This window comes from Tachypleus tridentatus, unplaced genomic scaffold, assembly GCF_004210375.1.
Source record: "Tachypleus tridentatus isolate NWPU-2018 unplaced genomic scaffold, ASM421037v1 Hic_cluster_2, whole genome shotgun sequence".
Lineage (NCBI taxonomy): Eukaryota > Metazoa > Arthropoda > Merostomata > Xiphosura > Limulidae > Tachypleus > Tachypleus tridentatus.
Genome location: NW_027467782.1, coordinates 42,711,314 through 42,732,562, shown reverse-complemented (window position 1 = coordinate 42,732,562; position 21,249 = coordinate 42,711,314). Strand labels below are relative to the sequence as shown.

Below are 21,249 nucleotides of genomic sequence, written 5' to 3'. Positions count from 1 at the left end.
GGCTGAAAGGGCGAGCATGTTTGGTGCGACCGGGATTCGAACCCGCGACCCTCGGATTACGCCTTAACCCACCTGGCCATGCCGGGTCCTTGAAGGAGTGATCTTTTCATAGTTGAAGCTTTGCGTCTTCTTACTAGATTTTCAAATTCTGCTTTATAGTGTCTCTCCATGTGTTATGTTAGATTAATAACACAAGGATTCTTTAAAACCTTAGTGCAACCAGTTACACTGCAAGTTGCTTTTCGTGTTCGCGAGAACCAGCGATTATGAAATATTAATACAATTCATTAGTTTCGTAACACCCCATATTTGAAAAGAGTAGAAAAACGTAAAAAATAGTGACCAGACAAAATATGCAGAGGAAAGATCTTCCTGAATACTATTTCTCTCTAACTTTATCTACAGCAGAGAAAATATGCAGATATTTCGGTTTAAGATCTAACTGGTCCCTAGCCGAGGTTATGAGTCAGAATCAACTCAGAAATTTATTTTCTCTCCTACCTACTCGTGACTGGATATTAGATAAAGCTACATGAGAAAAAACAACAAAAAAGGACGTGCGAATTCACGTATGTAAATACTTACGTACATTACTGACACGTATAAACAAACAAACTGTGGTTATGGATAATAGGCAAGCAAGCAGCGGCGGAAAAACTGACGACAGGTACCGACTAGTAAGTATCACAAAGATAAACGACCGGTATGGGACTTAGGGTCCTTCAGAGTGGTGTGGGATCTATAGATCCTGTGTCAAGAATCTGGTGTAGGGGAAAGTGGTTAGTACTCTATACACTACAAATATATTAAGGAGACTAGTGGGGGGCGCCACGTGTTGGGTGTTTCAGCTAAGTTTAAGAATTGTTTTTCTTGTTCTGGCTCTTTGATAATATCTTGCGGCTAAATTGTGGGTTATTTCACTAAGTTTAGGTAATATCCGTAGTGAATCTAAGTAGCCTTGGGGCGTATACCTTGGTAAACGATGTGCTACACGGGGAACTCGATATCGTAGTGTTTCTAACTTTTGCATGAGGTCATTGAGCATGCTGCACGCGACTATGTATCCATATTCAGTAAGTGGTCTAATATAAGCTTTGTAAATAGTTGTAGTGGTACTGGCCAAGCGTCCTTTGTGAGTACCTCCAATGCGTCTGAAAAAAAAGTATTACGTTGATTGACAAATTTACAAATTTTGCTAAAGTGACCCGTCTATTATATAGACCGATTGAAGGTGACTCCGAGGTATTTATAGAATTAGTTAATTTTATATCGGTGTCTAGTAGAGTAAGTTTTGGTTGGATTAATTTATTATTTTTCTTTTTACAACATGGGTGAAATACAATTGCCTGTATTTTGTTAGGATTTAAAGCTATACGTCTGCGATCACACAATTCGGTTATGTGATTGAGCGACGTTTGAGCTCTACTAGCTGCGACTAATTATTCTATTGACGTACTCGAAACAGCAGCGTTATTAGCATATTGTGACGCCTGAGTATACCCGAGTTTGAGGAACCGAACGTTGTTGAAGTATATTATGTACAAGAGTGAGCTGATAGCAGACCCTTGCGGTACGTCTGCCACCAGCCTGAATAAGCGGGAATGTATTTGATTGAATTGTGCTCTGGCCTGTATGTTGGGGAGAAAACTTGAGATACAGCGAATAATTGTGTGTGGAATTTTGAGTTGGTTCAGTTTGAACGGCAGTCTATGTAATTTTGAGTTGCTACAGTTTGAACGGCAGTTCGTTATGTAATTTTGAGTTGGTACAGTTTGAACGGCAGTCCGTTATGTAATTTTGAGTTGGTACAGTTTGAACGGCAGTCCGTTATGTAATTTTGAGTTGGTACAGTTTGAACGGCAGTCCGTTATGGAATTTTGAGTTGGTACAGTTTGAACGGTAGTCCGTTATGTAATTTTGAGTTGGTACAGTTTGAACGGCAGTCCGTTATGCCAAACGAATGTTTTTTTTTTAACATTCAGGAATGCTGCAACTGTCATATGTTTAGGGTTGAATGCTTGAAAGATAGTTTCAGTTAATGTAATCACTGGTCTGATGCCGGGCTGCATTTTGAATGTCATTGATAATATTATTAGTTTCTATATGAAATAAGAGTCTGTTATCTTTTCTATAAGTTCCCATCAGATGAGAGCTGAAGGGACTATATAGAGTTTACCGCTCAGTTTTTGAGAGTTCAGTCAGGTCTGGGCAGAGCTTACGACGTCAAGTAGGATTTTCAGTTAAAACTAGTTGGCTTAGTTTACAACATCCGACGATAGCTCAGTTGGTAGAGCGGTGGACTGTAGGAGGTTTATAGTTATCCATAGGTCGGTGGTTCAAATCCGCCTCGTCGGAGGTTATTTTAATCTATCATACAAGGATTTAATAAAAACCACACAAGCCTTTGACTCAGTCTGTAACCAGGACCTCAAGTTTATACTCCTTCAGTTTAACTTCCCGTCCACCTTAACAAGATGAATATCTAATTTTTTAGACAATAGAACAGCTGAAGTAAGAATTAACATTGGTCACCTCTCGACAGGCGTTCCCCAAGGTTCAGTACTCAGCCTTCTTTTATGTATATGTTAACGACATCCCTTTTCCTAAAGTTAAGTACACCTATGCGTCGCGATATGCTGACCTCATAGCAGTATGGAGTACGTCACGCGAACCCCTACTGGCCAACTCTAACGTTCAATTCACACTGAACAGTATAACCACTTGGTGTAACTAACACCTGGAGGGTCGTGCTTAATGCAACTAAAACTCAGGCTATAACCTTTAAACTCAAAATATCGAGAAAAAGCAAATCCATCCCTAAAAGACAAACTGACTAAGTTTAAATTCTCCCCCCACTATTAAATTTCTTGGTATCACGTTCAACAAGAAACTCACTTGGACTGATCACTTCAGAACCATACTCTCAAAAGTCTACAAACGAATCTTCAGAAGAATCAGTAGAATTGCCAAAGGCAGTAGAACTAAAACGATTCTTACCATTTACAAGATTTACATTCGGCCGATCATTGAATACGGCAACATGATTACTGCGAACGCGCTCCTCAACCACCTTAAAAAAATTGCAACAAGCCCAGAATCTTGCCATTCGACTGGCTTATCGACTTCCCAGTTACATGCCAACAGCTGAGCTAGCCGTCCCTAATTTTGCAGTGTAAGACTAGAGGGAAGGCAGCTAGTCATCACCACCCACCGCCAACTCTTGGGCTGCTCTTTTACCAACGAATAGTGGGATTGACCGTCACATTATAACACCCCCACGGCTGGGAGGGCGAGCATGTTTTGGCACGACTCGGGCGCGAACCCGCGACCCTCAGATTACGAAGCACACGCCTTAACGCGCTAGGCCATGCCAGGCCTCGCCAACACAGAGCCACCATAATACAATGGAACTATAGAAGGTTACATTCTAATCTGGATGACATGAAAACTCTAATTGCTTCCCACCATCCTCTCTCTCCTTATAGAATACATTTCTCAACCTGCCATTAGTCACCTTCAGACATTTTTATTTGTACAGAAATGACAGTCTGTGTGAACGAATGCATGGAGGGGTGGCACTGTTGGTAAATCAGCACCTTTATCTTTACCACTCGACACACCCTTGGAGATTGTAGCCCTACGTGTTTCCGTGGGTCTCACAATGGTCGTGGTCGATGCCACCCCGACCTTCGTGCCCTGGTAGAAGCTGGATCAAACAAACCAGCTCTTTCACTATCCTTGCAGAACCTTAGCCCTGTCTTCGTCTGTAAGCTACCAACAGACCACTCCAGTAACAAACTGACTGTATAATACAAGCATTTGATCAATATATTCCTAGAATCTCAATATGCTTTCCACTATATTTTCGTCCGTGGTAGAATCCTACGTGTCACATGGCATGGAAGGCTCAAAAAACGAGCAAAAATATTTCTGTAGATATCCTACTCTCGAACCACATCACTTTCCATGCTCAGTGGGTAAGAAATCAAAGCCATAAGGAATGTTGGATTCGGTTCATAACTAGTATATCTTGTACCACCAGTTTCAAAACTGTGGGACAATATTCGAAAGGTCTGTGAGCAATGTAATTTTGTCCCCCTCTTGTTCTTGCTCTGATGGCCAAGAAGTAGCTGATACCCAGACCATCACCTATACAGCAAGTGAAAGCTTTTGCTGGATATCTAGCTCTATACCTTCCCTTCTTAGCCACCAAGACTCGAGTGAGCGATCACCTTTTCCTTCAAGCTGTTTACTTCTATGATTAATCCACACTCTTACATTGTTGGAACTCAAATTGGCCTTTACTCAATCTCTCAGTACATCTGTTGTGTCTGATGTACACTAACATGCTTCATCTCTCTCTCTCTCGCTTCTCTTGCAATTCTGATCTGGCAGTAGAATGTCTTTTCCTGATGCTAGATACTACCAAACAACTGTCCAATTGCTTTCACGAACTCTAATAAATCTACCTCCTCTCTCTCACCCAGTATGGGTTCCAACGAGAGTGCTCCACCAAAGACCACCTTATTCTGACATAACGTCAGAGAAGCCATTCTCAAACGACATCGTGTATCTATTCTTTGACACTGACAAGACTTGATACAACATGGAAGTATGGCATTTTGCGAAAATGGCCGTTTGACCATGTTTACTAAACTCTTAATGAACAGGATATTCAAAGTATACGAGGTTTCGCCACTCTAATTCTTCTCTAGAGGAACTTGGAGTCCCTCAGGTATGTATCTTTGAGTGTCACACTTTTCAGTTTAAAGATTAATGCTGTCGCTGAACAACTCGCTATTGCAAACGAGTTCTGTCGACGACTTTCGCACCTCATGTCAGTCGTCAAACACGAGGTACATTGACCAGCAGCTACGGACTACCCTCAATCGCTTTCTAAAGTGGACCACAGCAAACTGCTTTAACTTCTCTAAAACCGTCTGCATGTAATTTTGCTTCGATCAATACTAATTGTCTATTTCAATATGTTTATGGTTCATCCTTCTGGTGATCAACATCCGACAATTTGAAAGCAAAGGAAATAGCTTGTGAAGAAAAATGTGTAACTTTCTCAACAGTTTCAAAGATCAACGCACTTTCTTACCTAATATCGGGAACGTTATATAATAATACTTGCTTTCTTACCTAATCTCGGGAACGTTGTATAATAATACTTGCTTTCTTACCTAATCTCGAGACGTTGTATAATAATACTTGCTTTCTTACCTAATCTCGGTAACGTTGTATAATAATACTTGCTTTCTTACCTAATCTCGGTAACGTTGTATAATAATACTTGCTTTCTTACCTAATCTCGAGACGTTGTATAATAATACTTGCTTTCTTACCTAATCTCGGGAACGTTGTATAATTATACTTGCTTTCTTACCTAATCTCAGAACGTTGTATAATAATACTTGCTTTCTTACCTAATCTCGGGAACGTTGTATAATAATACTTGCTTTCTTACCTAATCTCGGGAACGTTGTATAATAATACTTGCTTTCTTACCTAATCTCAGGAACGTTGTATAATAATACTTGCTTTCTTACCTAATCTCGGGAACGTTGTATAATAATACTTGCTTTCTTACCTAATCTCGGGAACGTTGTATAATAATACTTGCTTTCTTACCTAATCTCGGGAACGTTGTATAATAATACATGCTTTCTTACCTAATCTCGGGAACGTTGTATAATAATACTTGTTTACTACTACTACTAAGAACGATGTGAGTGAATAGCACTTTATACCACTTTCAGTACCTATAATCAAATTCATAAACTGTCCCACTTTGGAAGTAATGGTAAGCCTACGTATAAATAACTCCAGAAATAATCGCTATCTATACCATGTACTCAATGAAACGTAAAGCATTGTTATTTCGTTCGGGCCTCACCTGGGGAATTTCATTTTGGCCCGGCATGGCATAGCGCGTAAGGCGTGCGACTCGTAATCCGAGGGTCGCGGGTTCGAGCCCGCGTCGCACCAAACATTCATTTTCAGCCGTGGGGTGTATAATGTGACGATCAACCCATTGTTCGTTGTGAAAGAGTTGCTGAAGAGTTGGCGGTGGGTGGTGATGACTAGCTGCCTTCCCTCTTGTCTTACACTGCTATTTTTTTTATTGCTAGCGCAGATAGCCCTCGATCAACTTTGCGCGAAATTCAAAAAACAAACGTACTCCTTCTATAAATGACTACTAGAGATATCTTTGAATTATATGAATCTAAATATTCATATTTAGCGGCTTAACTGTTTAACGATACTAAGATTTCCTTCCATGCGATTTCGTTGTTATAAAAATGACGTTAATGAAATAGTATGAATCCATAACTCAAAATGCTCTGTTACCATTTACTGTAAGGTTTTATATGGAAGTAAAATCCAGAAATTTATAGGTGTTATCAAATATTACCTAAACCGCCTTTTAGAACATAACCAGCCCTAATTATCTAGGGGCTATGTCAGTTATTCTTAATATCTGGGTACGTCTTATGTAATATGGAAAGTGGTTTACAAAATCATCTAATACATTTTTTTCACTTAGGTAAATAACTTTTATCAAACTACGTCAGTTACTTGTCAAACTATATACATAGAGAATTACCATTATTTCATATGCCTCTAACCAAATCTAACTCTTACCAACATGTATTAAGATAGCTCGTGGTTGAACAATAGTAATCCTCTTACTTTTGCGGAATTTCTCACCTTCTACTTACTTCCTAATTTACCACTGAAACTGATTTTGAAAGCTTAACACTACTTAAGCTGTCACGTTTATTTAAGTGTGATACTGGGACATAAGAGCTAAACCTATTGTCTGACATCTTTAATCTAAAAAAAACAATGGAAGTTTCATTAGCAGTCTCAACATGGTTAAAACTTCCAGTTCAAACCACACCTTCACCTCCTATCTCAACAATATTTCGTATCTTAATGACTTGTACTTTACGAAGTGTTATAACTAACCCACACTATATACACTTCATTATTAGATTTAATCTATTGTAGATTACACAAGTTAAACTGTGTCAGTTGTTTAACTTACGTCAACCACAAAGTAACGTTTCTGACATAATCAACTATTAATGTGAACTTCAATGTATCATGACACCTAATTAATTTGTGCCACATTCCTCTTTACAGATCCTACATGCACATGTATCGAGAAGTGCACATGTGGTAAAGAAGACGGTTGTGAGTGTATCATGTGCAATAGAAAAGCGGAAACTGAGGATCGATGCCAGTGTACAGGTATGTATAATCTTCCTGTTTAGTCCATATTGTATAGAATTCAACTTTAACCCAAAACACTTATATAATTTCGTCATTCATTACTAAACGTTTATCCCTTGTTTAAACTTCGATTTTTATCATACATGTAATCTCATTTATTTATTTCTAGAAGGAGAAACCTGCAGTTGCACATCATGCACTTGCATACAGTTGAATATCAGAAAGGCGGACTGAATTTCCCAAAACGTTTGCCAGGTTCATATTTAGGTTGCTATTTGATATTCCGGTGTAAATTATCAATCTAAAATCACTTAACTAAAGCTTCACGAACATTGACTGTACTTTTTTATACTTGCAACTATTGTAGTTGAACCATAATTCTTAAATATCTTATTTCCTCTTGATCTATAAGCTACAACTGAAATGTGACTTAATCGTTCTATAAATACTACCCCTAATTACTGCAGTACCAGGGACTTTCATCCTCTCTTGTAGTATCTTTGTTTGTTTGTTTTGGAATTTCGCACAAAGCTACTCGAGGGCTATCTGTGCTAGCCGTCCCTAATTTAGCAGTGTAAGACTAGAGGGAAGGCAGCTAGTCATCACCACCCACCGCCAACTCTTGGGCTACTCTTTCTGCTGTTTATCATGTTTCTCTTTGTTGTCCATTCAGTGATGATGTTTTTCATCAAGAGTGAAGAGTAAAACTGATTCTGATGTAGTTCAATCTCCCTCTAGTGTGTTTACTGAACAGAGATGTTGATAAACTCCTGGGCTCTTTTAGATGTATTTTAAAAGGGATAATTTTGGTAATGTTACACCACTCCATTCAACAGGTCAATGTATAGGATTCTAGTTTTTATATTAGTAAAGGTGAGGTATCATATTGGAACTTATCATTTTCTTACCAATAAAATATATTACTGATTGACACTTATCACACTTTACATCCAATTTAGTGTTTCTGTTTCTAGCATCTAATCTCCAAGTGAGGTTAGACACCAGGAAGAGGTAGTTGCATGAGGAGAGTAAGTCACATGCCTGTTGGTAGAGGATTGTTGCATGATTGTTTATATGCTACAGTACAGCTGAACCACATTAAACATGCTTGGGTAGATAAAGTATTTAGACTAATGGTGAGTGAAACCTGTAAGTATATAGAGGATATAATAATTGAGAAAAGTTTATGTAAGGGTTGGTAAGTGTCTATAAGAAGTATATTCTCTGTGCAGGAAAATTATAACATTAGACTGTTGGAGAAAAGATATTTTAAAGGAACTTGAGTTTTAATTTTCTTTTGTCATGTTTTGAAAAACTGCTTTTCTTTCAAGCTGGAAACAAAGTTCTTGGTTGATGATAAACTACTGTAGGACATTCTGAAGTACATAAGAACAGAATGTTACAGACAGAAACACAATAAATAATCCATATAGTAATGACAATATAACAGAGCTGAAGAATGTAGTGATGATACTAGTTTACTATTTATGTCACACATCACAAAACAAACCATATAGTAATGACAATATAACAGAGCAGAAGTAGTGATGATACTAGTTTACTATTTATGTCACACATCACAAAACAAACCATATAGTAATGACAATATAACAGAGCTGAAGAATGTAGTCATGATACTAGTTTACTATTTATGTCACACATCACAAAACAAACCATATAGTAATGACAATATAACAGAGCTGAAGAATGTAGTGATGATACTAGTTTACTATTTATGTCACACATCACAAAAGACTTCCTCTATCAGTTAACACCACTGTCAACCTCTTTATAAATAAATAAGTGTTTATAGAGACTCAGCTATCTATACAATGATAGGAAGAATATAAATGTGTTCATCTGGAGATGAGTACTGATTTTAGTTCCATCTTTTATATTAGAAATATTAATTTCAGTTTAGTATGTTACCTCTAGATTAACAGACAGCTAAGATTCTCATATTAAATAAATGAAGAAAGAGCATTCTTCTTTAGCTAGGAAAGGAAACATTAGCCTTTAGAGGACCTTGGCCATGCTGGACTTGTCCTGACAAAACTGTGGGGTAATGAAATGCTGTATATAGTAAAAAAAAGGAACTAAATGTAATAGTTGTGGTGTTTTAAAACGCACCTAGACACACTTCACTATCCTCTAACAATATGATGTACAGGAGAATATCGCTAACTATACTAACAACTTCATTAACTGGAGTACTGTAATAATGCAGTGGATAACATACTAGAACATAATACATAAACTAAGTAACAATACATATACAGTTATTGTATTTGTTTATATATAACACTTCAGGTCCTGTAAGATCACCACAGACCCAGGTACTAAACAAACAGTAACACTGAACAAGTAAAATGATATGGATCTACATGAAAGAGATATTTACACCAACTTAAACATTGTAATTCTGGGATACATACAAGTTATGAATCAGTTGTAATGTGATAACAGAATGACTCAATATAAATTTGTCATAAACTTTAATTCTTGTTCCACAGTATAGTAATAGTAGCAAGTGGAATATATCTGATATGAAAATACCACCCTTCCTGTGTATGAAGGGATATTTGTGTTGTCAATATAGTGACTCATTTGTGATAATAATGTATAATCCTAACTCAGTACAGAATCTGTACTTTATAATAAAAGTGGCAGTGGGAGTAAAGAGAAACTAATGTATCATTCTGTTTAGCTGTACAAGTTTTAGTCTTAAATGGCAAAAAAATTAAAAGCAGATGAATACTGAAGAAAATAGTCTAAGTAAAGTTTAAAATTAATTTTTCAAAGAATAGTCATTTAAAAGTACAAAATGTCAAAAGAAAAACAAAAGCAAAGAAATCATTAGAGAACTGATATATACACTACATGGCCAAAAGTATATGGATGCATGACCATCACAACCATATGTGCTTGTTGAACATCTCATTCAAAAGCATGGACATTAATATGGGTTTGCCCTCCCCTTTTGTTGCTATAACAGCTTCCACTCTTCTGGGAAGTCTTTTTACTAGAATTTGGAAAATGGCTGCAGGGATTCACTCCTATTCAGCCACAAGAGCATTGGTGAGGTCGGGGCAGAAGGCCTGGCTTGCAGACGACGTTCCAATTCCTCCCAAAGGTGTTCGATGGGATTGAGGTTAGGGCTCTGTGCAAGTCAGTCACGTTCTTCCACACCAATCTCAGCAAATGATGGCTTTATGGACCTCACTTTGTGCATGGAGGCATTTTCATGCTGAAACAAAAAAGGGCCTTCCCCAAATGTTTGCCACAAGGTTGGAAGCACACAATTCTCTAGAATGTCATTGTATGCTGTAGCATTAAGATTTTCCTTAACTGAAACGAAAGAGTCTAGCCCAAACCATGAGAAACAGCCCCAGACCATTATTCCTCCTCCACAAAACTTTACAGTCGGCACTGCATTCAGACAGTTAGTGTTCTCTTGACATTCACCAAACCCAGATTTGTCTGTCAGACTGCCAGATAGTGAAGTATGATTCATCACTCCAGAGAACACGTTTCCACTGCTCCAGAGTCCAATGGCAGTATGCTTTACATCACTCTAACTAACATTTAACATTGTGCATGGTGATCTTAGGCTTGTGTGTGGCTGCTCAGCCATGGAAACCCATTTCATGAAGCTCCTGATGAACAGTTCTTGTACTTTTGTTGCTTCAGAGGCAGTTTGGAACTTGATAGTGAGTGATGCAACTGTGGACAGATGATTTTATGAGCTTCAGCACTTGGCAGTCCTGTTATGTGAGCTTGTGAGGCCTACCACTTCATGGCTGAGGTTTTGTTCCTCCTAGATGTTTCTACTTCACAATAGCAGCACTTAGAATTGATAGGGGTAGCTCTTGAAAGGCAGAAATTTGATGAACTGACTTGTTAGAAATGTGGCATCCTATGACAGTGCCATGTTGAAAGTCACTGAGTTCTTCATAATGACCCATTGTACTACCAATGTTTGTCTATGGAGACTGCATGGCTGTGTGCTTGATTTTATGCACCTGTTAGCAATGTGTGTGGCTAAAATAGCCACACCAACTAATTAGTATGGGTTCACATACTTTCGGCCATGTAGTATATTTGAGATGTAGATAAGTTTCATAAACTGAGAAGTTGTCTGCAAATGAATGATATCTTAAAATACCAGAGAAAGGTATAAAACCTGGTTAAAGATTATTTAACAAGTTAATCACACATACCTTTACTGGTTGTAATATTAATTTGAATTCTATAACTAATTTTAAATGAAACAAATGCCATGGTTTTGGGTTGTTTTTTTTCAGCTTTATTAACATGCCCATAATTTTTAAGGGGATTTAAAACAATCCTTGACATCCATATGAGGGTCACTGTCCAATTTAATGTCTAAATACAACACCATCAGTTTGGTGTTTTATGAATATAGAAACTTTTACTTTGTCACTGAGAATTCTGAGACTTTAAAATACCGATGTCATGAAAAATATTTATTATGATCAAGATCATATGACAATGAGTAGTTTGTAAATAATAAACAATGTAAAATTACAGTATTTTAATGTTTATATCCAGATATAGATTAGTGGTAAAACTGAAGTAACAATATATCCATGAAGTTAAACATTATCATCTAATTTCAGAAAATCATTTACCTTTATCTTAACATGTGTGTGAATAGATTCATGTGATTAAACCATGGACAAAAGATCTGTAACTGAGAAATGTTTAGAGAAAGCAAAAATGGGAGAATCATTGTGGAACATGGTTAAAAATGTAATAAACTGATGGAAAACTTCTTTATATCCATATATCAGGTCATCCCTTAAGTAATGTCTGATTTTAAGTTCAGAAAAGAGAAAGGATTTCAAACACTTTTAATGTTATATAATCAATAATGTATGTTCCATTATTATTAATTACTTCCTGCCAATGACTCACAAGCTTCTGAATGTCACTTACATAAAACTCTTGAGGTTTGGAGGATAAGAATGTAGAGAGGGTAGTTTTGACATCATGTGTTCCAAGCTCTTTTCCATCAAAATAGTTCTTCAAACTTTGGAATAGATGATAATCAGATGGGGAAGTTTTTCCCAGTCTTGCTCTTCAATGGTAACAGGTGTGATCATTGCTGTATTGGTCCATGCATTATCCTGGTGTAACACAACACCTTTACAACTGATCAAAGACAAAAATGATGATGCACTTTCTGTATTAAATTTTCAGACATTACTTATGAGATGACCTGATACATTACAACCACCATCTTACTATATTTACAAAAAATACTTGTATATCTCAAATGCAATCTGATCCTTTTGTCCACTTTAAGACATTCAAAGTTTTTCCATTTCACAGGAAAATAGTTAGTCAGTACTATCTACTTATTATTAAACTGAAATTTAAACACTAACATTAAATTATATCTTAATCTAACTTCTAATAGTTAACAAAGTCCTTTGGATTCTTATTTGTTCATTATGTAGTTTATTTTATCCTACTTCTTGAGACCTGTAACAGTTTGATAATAACCTTCTTGGTACTGTACAACTAAGTGTATAAACTATGTGGACAAAACATAGTTCTTCAGAGATATAGTATTACAGAGAGGTTATGCAGTCATTGTTGCTTGTTTAAATGCCAGAACAATTCTCCAAGAAAAACAAGATCACATTTGGTTAGCATTGATATAGCATGTTGCCTATAGAGATGTGTAATAATTGTTTCTGGATTCTTTACACAACCTTATAAATACATGTTGACTTCTGATAGTGTTGATTTATGTAGTTGTAAACATGTTTTGGTAAATTTTCATATACATTCACATCGTGTTTCGTCATTTTTATTATCCTTCATATTTTCAAGATATTCATCATAATTGTCATTATTAGGTAAGCTTTTATTTTTATACAATGATCCAATATGTGTGTATAGTCTTCATTAAGTTTACAGAATAAAAAGTGATTTATTATATGATGTAACATATAATTTTTTAAACTAGTATTGAAATATCCGAACATCTCTGTACTATACATGGATCTGTAAAGTTATTAAATCATAACTTTTGTAAACAAGTATTGAAATATCCGAACATCTCTGTACTATACATGGATCTGTAAAGTTATTAAATCATAACTTTTGTAAACTAGTATTGAAATATCCGAACATCTCTGTACTATACATGGATCTGTAAAGTTATTAAATCATAACTTTTGTAAACTAGTATTGAAATATCCGAACATCTCTGTACTATACATGGATCTGTAAAGTTATTAAATCATAACTTTTGTAAACAAGTATTGAAATATCCGAACATCTCTGTACTATACATGGATCTGTAAAGTTATTAAATCATAACTTTTGTAAACTAGTATTGAAATATCCGAACATCTCTGTACTATACATGGATCTGTAAAGTTATTAAATCATAACTTTTGTAAACTAGTATTGAAATATCCGAACATCTCTGTACTATACATGGATCTGTAAAGTTATTAAATCATAACTTTTGTAAACAAGTATTGAAATATCCGAACATCTCTGTACTATACATGGATCTGTAAAGTTATTAAATCATAACTTTTGTAAACTAGTATTGAAATATCCGAACATCTCTGTACTATACATGGATCTGTAAAGTTATTAAATCATAACTTTTGTAAACTAGTATTGAAATATCCGAACATCTCTGTACTATACATGGATCTGTAAAGTTATTAAATCATAACTTTTGTAAACTAGTATTGAAATATCCGAACATCTCTGTACTATACATGGATCTGTAAAGTTATTAAATCATAACTTTTGTAAACTAGTATTGAAATATCCGAACATCTCTGTACTATACATGGATCTGTAAAGTTATTAAATCATAACTTTTGTAAACTAGTATTGAAATATCCGAACATCTCTGTACTATACATGGATCTGTAAAGTTATTAAATCATAACTTTTGTAAACTAGTATTGAAATATCCGAACATCTCTGTACTATACATGGATCTGTAAAGTTATTAAATCATAACTTTTGTAAACTAGTATTGAAATATCCGAACATCTCTGTACTATACATGGATCTGTAAAGTTATTAAATCATAACTTTTGTAAACTAGTATTGAAATATCCGAACATCTCTGTACTATACATGGATCTGTAAAGTTATTAAATCATAACTTTTGTAAACTAGTATTGAAATATCCGAACATCTCTGTACTATATACATGGATCTGTAAAGTTATTAAATCATAACTTTTGTAAACTAGTATTGAAATATCCGAACATCTCTGTACTATACATGGATCTGTAAAGTTATTAAATCATAACTTTTGTAAACTAGTATTGAAATATCCGAACATCTCTGTACTATACATGGATCTGTAAAGTTATTAAATCATAACTTTTGTAAACTAGTATTGAAATATCCGAACATCTCTGTACTATACATGGATCTGTAAAGTTATTAAATCATAACTTTTGTAAACTAGTATTGAAATATCCGAACATCTCTGTACTATACATGGATCTGTAAAGTTATTAAATCATAACTTTTTTTAAACTAGTATTGAAATATCCGAACATCTCTGTACTATACATGGATCTGTAAAGTTATTAAATCATAACTTTTTGTAAACTAGTATTGAAATATCCGAACATCTCTGTACTATACATGGATCTGTAAAGTTATTAAATCATAACTTTTTTGTAAACTAGTATTGAAATATCCGAACATCTCTGTACTATACATGGATCTGTAAAGTTATTAAATCATAACTTTTTTGTAAACTAGTATTGAAATATCCGAACATCTCTGTACTATACATGGATCTGTAAAGTTATTAAATCATAACTTTTGTAAACTAGTATTGAAATATCCGAACATCTCTGTACTATACATGGATCTGTAAAGTTATTAAATCATAACTTTTGTAAACTAGTATTGAAATATCCGAACATCTCTGTACTATACATGGATCTGTAAAGTTATTAAATCATAACTTTTGTAAACTAGTATTGAAATATCCGAACATCTCTGTACTATACATGGATCTGTAAAGTTATTAAATCATAACTTTTGTAAACTAGTATTGAAATATCCGAACATCTCTGTACTATACACATGGATCTGTAAAGTTATTAAATCATAACTTTTGTAAACTAGTATTGAAATATCCGAACATCTCTGTACTATACATGGATCTGTAAAGTTATTAAATCATAACTTTTGTAAACTAGTATTGAAATATCCGAACATCTCTGTACTATACATGGATCTGTAAAGTTATTAAATCATAACTTTTGTAAACTAGTATTGAAATATCCGAACATCTCTGTACTATACATGGATCTGTAAAGTTATTAAATCATAACTTTTGTAAACTAGTATTGAAATATCCGAACATCTCTGTACTATACATGGATCTGTAAAGTTATTAAATCATAACTTTTGTGTAAACTAGTATTGAAATATCGAACATCTCTGTACTATACATGGATCTGTAAAGTTATTAAATCATAACTTTTTTAAACTAGTATTGAAATATCCGAACATCTCTGTACTATACATGGATCTGTAAAGTTATTAAATCATAACTTTTGTAAACTAGTATTGAAATATCCAGACATCTCTGTACTATACATGGATCTGTAAAGTTATTAAATCATAACTTTTGTAAACTAGTATTGAAATATCCGAACATCTCTGTACTATACATGGATCTGTAAAGTTATTAAATCATAACTTTTGTAAACTAAGTATTGAAATATCGAACATCTCTGTACTATACATGGATCTGTAAAGTTATTAAATCATAACTTTTGTAAACAAGTATTGAAATATCCGAACATCTCTGTACTATATATGGATCTGTAAAGTTATTAAATCATAACTTTTGTAAACAAGTATTGAAATATCCGAACATCTCTGTACTATACATGGATCTGTAAAGTTATTAAATCATAACTTTTGTAAACAAGTATTGAAATATCCGAACATCTCTGTACTATACATGGATCTGTAAAGTTATTAAATCATAACTTTTGTAAACAAGTATTGAAATATCCGAACATCTCTGTACTATACATGGATCTGTAAAGTTATTAAATCATAACTTTTGTAAACAAGTATTGAAATATCCGAACATCTCTGTACTATACATGGATCTGTAAAGTTATTAAATCATAACTTTTGTAAACTAGTATTGAAATATCCGAACATCTCTGTACTATACATGGATCTGTAAAGTTATTAAATCATAACTTTTTTGTAAACTAGTATTGAAATATCCGAACATCTCTGTACTATACATGGATCTGTAAAGTTATTAAATCATAACTTTTGTAAACTAGTATTGAAATATCCGAACATCTCTGTACTATACATGGATCTGTAAAGTTATTAAATCATAACTTTTGTAAACTAGTATTGAAATATCCGAACATCTCTGTACTATACATGGATCTGTAAAGTTATTAAATCATAACTTTTTTTGTAAACTAAGTATTGAAATATCCGAACATCTCTGTACTATACATGGATCTGTAAAGTTATTAAATCATAACTTTTGTAAACAAGTATTGAAATATCCGAACATCTCTGTACTATACATGGATCTGTAAAGTTATTAAATCATAACTTTTGTAAACTAGTATTGAAATATCCGAACATCTCTGTACTATACATGGATCTGTAAAGTTATTAAATCATAACTTTTGTAAACTAGTATTGAAATATCCGAACATCTCTGTACTATACATGGATCTGTAAAGTTATTAAATCATAACTTTTGTAAACAAGTATTGAAATATCCGAACATCTCTGTACTATACATGGATCTGTAAAGTTATTAAATCATAACTTTTGTAAACAAGTATTGAAATATCCGAACATCTCTGTACTATACATGGATCTGTAAAGTTATTAAATCATAACTTTTGTAAACTAGTATTGAAATATCCGAACATCTCTGTACTATACATGGATCTGTAAAGTTATTAAATCATAACTTTTGTAAACAAGTATTGAAATATCCGAACATCTCTGTACTATACATGGATCTGTAAAGTTATTAAATCATAACTTTTGTAAACTAGTATTGAAATATCGAACATCTCTGTACTATACATGGATCTGTAAAGTTATTAAATCATAACTTTTGTAAACAAGTATTGAAATATCCGAACATCTCTGTACTATACATGGATCTGTAAAGTTATTAAATCATAACTTTTGTAAACAAGTATTGAAATATCCGAACATCTCTGTACTATACATGGATCTGTAAAGTTATTAAATCATAACTTTTTGTAAACAAGTATTGAAATATCCGAACATCTCTGTACTATACATGGATCTGTAAAGTTATTAAATCATAACTTTTGTAAACAAGTATTGAAATATCCGAACATCTCTGTACTATACATGGATCTGTAAAGTTATTAAATCATAACTTTTGTAAACAAGTATTGAAATATCCGAACATCTCTGTACTATACATGGATCTGTAAAGTTATTAAATCATAACTTTTGTAAACTAGTATTGAAATATCTCTGTACTATACATGGATCTGTAAGTTATTAAATCATAACTTTTTGTACTATACATATTGATATCGAACATCTGTATGGATCTGTAAAGTTATTAAATCATAACTTTTGTAAACTAGTATTGAAATATCCAACATCTCTGTACTTTATACATGGATCTGTAAAGTTATTAAATCATAACTTTTTGTAAACTAGTATTGAAATATCCGAACATCTCTGTACTATACATGGATAACTGTACATCCGAACATCTCTGTACTTAACATGGATCTGTAAAGTTATTAAATCATAACTTTTTGTAAACTAGTATTGAAACATCCGAACATCTCTGTACTATACATGGATCTGTAAAGTTATTAAATCATAACTTTTTTGTAAACTAGTATTGAAATATCCGAACATCTCTGTACTATACATGGATCTGTAAAGTTATTAAATCATAACTTTTGTAAACAAGTATTGAAACATCGAACATCTCTGTACTATACATGGATCTGTAAAGTTATTAAATCATAACTTTTGTAAAACTAGTATTGAAACATCGAACATCTCTGTACTATACATGGATCTGTAAAGTTATTAAATCATAACTTTTTTGTAAACTAGTATTGAAATATCCGAACATCTCTGTACTATACATGGATCTGTAAAGTTATTAAATCATAACTTTTGTAAACTAGTATTGAAATATCCGAACATCTCTGTACTATACATGGATCTGTAAAGTTATTAAACCATAACTTTTGTAAACTAGTATTGAAATATCCGAACATCTCTGTACTATACATGGATCTGTAAAGTTATTAAATCATAACTTTTGTAAACAAGTATTGCCAGTGTGTATTTATACTCACTATAAATTGTGATGTTATTTGAATAATTAATAACTAATAAAATACAATAAAAACACTAACACCTGGAGTCAGTTCACCATTTTAAGTTTAACAAACACTTCATATTTATGAACACTATAATCAGGAATTTATTAACCCTTTCATGATGGGCTTACACAAGTTTGGATACACATTGCAGACATTACATTATTTATATTAGAGCTTTTATTGCCGTATGCATATCTTAACAAACATTAATAGATATTTACTAATGATTCCAATCTTTAGTACACAAAAATTCATATTTTTAATGAAGTAATTTTACTAAAGATTTGTTAATAAAAATGTAAAGTCTGTTTTGTTAATAGTCCGAGTGTGAAAGTGATTTTCTTTTATGATTAAAACTATTCTTTGTTCAAAAAAATCTGACATATTTGTGTGATCCTTGAAACAACCAAAATACATTTCAAACACTTGTTTTCAATAAAATTATATATTTTATCTGTTATTTTCTCTACTCTAATTTTTTGTGTTCTGTCACTTTAATCAACTTCGTAACCACCACAATAAATTAGAAAATAAATATGAATCATGTTTAATTTTTGTTCTACAATGACTGCAGGTTATAATGTGAAAACAAACATGTTTTGTTGTAAGTAGCTTAAATCTCATAACATTATATAATTGTATATAGTTATTATTTTTATTATGTTGACCTTCCACTCTTGCCTGGCTAACAACACAGAAGATACACCAACCTTATATTAGATGGTATACAGTTGGGAATGGGAAACACACGAGTCACTAACTCTAGGAGATTCTGGTTACACTAAATAATGACTCCAAGACTGAGATTCCAATAAAACATGTCAATTTTATTTATTCTTTACTTAAACAAATACAGCACATCATATGTTTTATTATTACTTTTAATAATTCTTCCACAATACTCTTTAAATTACCTATTATTCTCAGTAAATTCTCAATCAACATACTATATAATTAAACTCAGACATATTATAATTGCTTATTTCTTTCATACAGTTCATTCTAATTCTTTAACTACATTAGTTAATTGAGAGAAACATCAACAGCTTACATCAAAGTTGAGGAAGTGTTCTGTCCTTGGTGTAAGTTGAACTATGTCAGCATTTTGAACTTGGAGAAAACTAACAAGAAAACATTTTTTTTTGGTTCTAAAATAGAACTTCCACTGCTAAAATAGCAATTACTTTCAGCCCAGAGAGAGACTTATTTAGCTTCAGACATGGCACATTATTTGATGTTGTACTACTTAATTAAACCTAAGCACATGTATTGACATGATGATATATTACTCAATTTAAAATGAAACACAAGTTACATAGTGATATGATACTTATGTAAAGGCTAGGTACCTGATGTACAAGTTAATTACAAGCCAGTCACATGGTGTTACTTGACAGACTACTTAACTAAAACTTTCTCATACACTTGTGACACGGCTACAGTATTGATCAAGTAACTGACTATTGGTAGACACATTACTGTTTCAGTTTGGGTATATTTATTAATATGAAAATATGCTTTCATTCAGAAGGGTTAATATTTGTTGCTAAAATGTCATATTGTGTCGATGATTTGTTACTTGTATTTTGTTTATAATGAACCATGTAGATATTTTTCACACATCAACATATTTTGTTATTGAGCTGTTTGAAAGTTACTTGAGTTTCAAACCTCCCAAAAGAGAAATGTTGTTTTTTTTTTCTTTTTCATATTTTCTTCAGTTGATTTGCAAGTGGAACTTTGATTCAAAGCTTTATTAACCTAGGTGATAGATATATAACTTTGTGGAATTTTGATTCAAAGCTTTATTAACCTATGTGATAGATATATAACTTGTGGAACTTTGATTCAAAGCTTTATTAACCTATGTGATAGATATATAACTTTCTATTATCTACTGTTGTAAAATTTTCTCACCCTTGTTCTTTCTTATCCCATCTATTTGTCAGTGAAACAAACTAGTTTGGTTAGTCTTTGTCTTTCCTATTAGTTATGAGAGAAAAGTAAAACAGAGAGAATTATAACTTGTAATTGTTTTTAAAAAACGTCAACATTATGTTAGACATAAATGACGTTTTTAGCTGAATGTGAAGGTCATGAATTAGATAGCTGACATGGTGTGAATGTTAAATTTAATTATTTATAGAAACAATAGTTTATGGCAATCTTATTGACACAGCTGCTTATGAATCATACTTATGTTATGAACTGTCAGTTTTTATATTATAGCAACTTGTTACTAGAACCATTATAAGGTTTTCTTCTATCACTGAGTATTATTGAATCATAATAACTATTACTATGTGGAATGTTCCGGACTTCTATCAAGCATTAAAAATTTAGTTCAAATGATAGACCTAGTGTGTGATTGAGAGTTTAGTGATAAAGTGTATAGTGGCAATTTGAAGGTGAAATTATAACAGAGAGGGGAAAGGTAATTCATTATGAAATTCTTCCCAGCTGTTTTCTAAAGTAATTGAAGCCTGTGTGGACTTTGACAAAACAAAAAAGAGACAATTATTTAACTATCTTAATGCAGCTGTGGTAACCAACAGTTTTATGAAAATTTCTATAAACATTTGGCTTG

At 33.2% G+C, this 21,249-nt stretch overlaps 1 non-coding gene across 1 annotated transcript; it reads left to right on the top strand.

Annotated features, from left to right (window-relative positions):
* Window positions 1-2,269: 2,269 nt before the first annotated feature.
* Window positions 2,270-2,355, top strand: TRNAY-GUA (transfer RNA tyrosine (anticodon GUA)). Its single transcript is given in 2 exon segments — window positions 2,270-2,306; window positions 2,320-2,355. It is a non-coding gene; the product is annotated as a tRNA-Tyr (tRNA).
* Window positions 2,356-21,249: the final 18,894 nt, after the last annotated feature.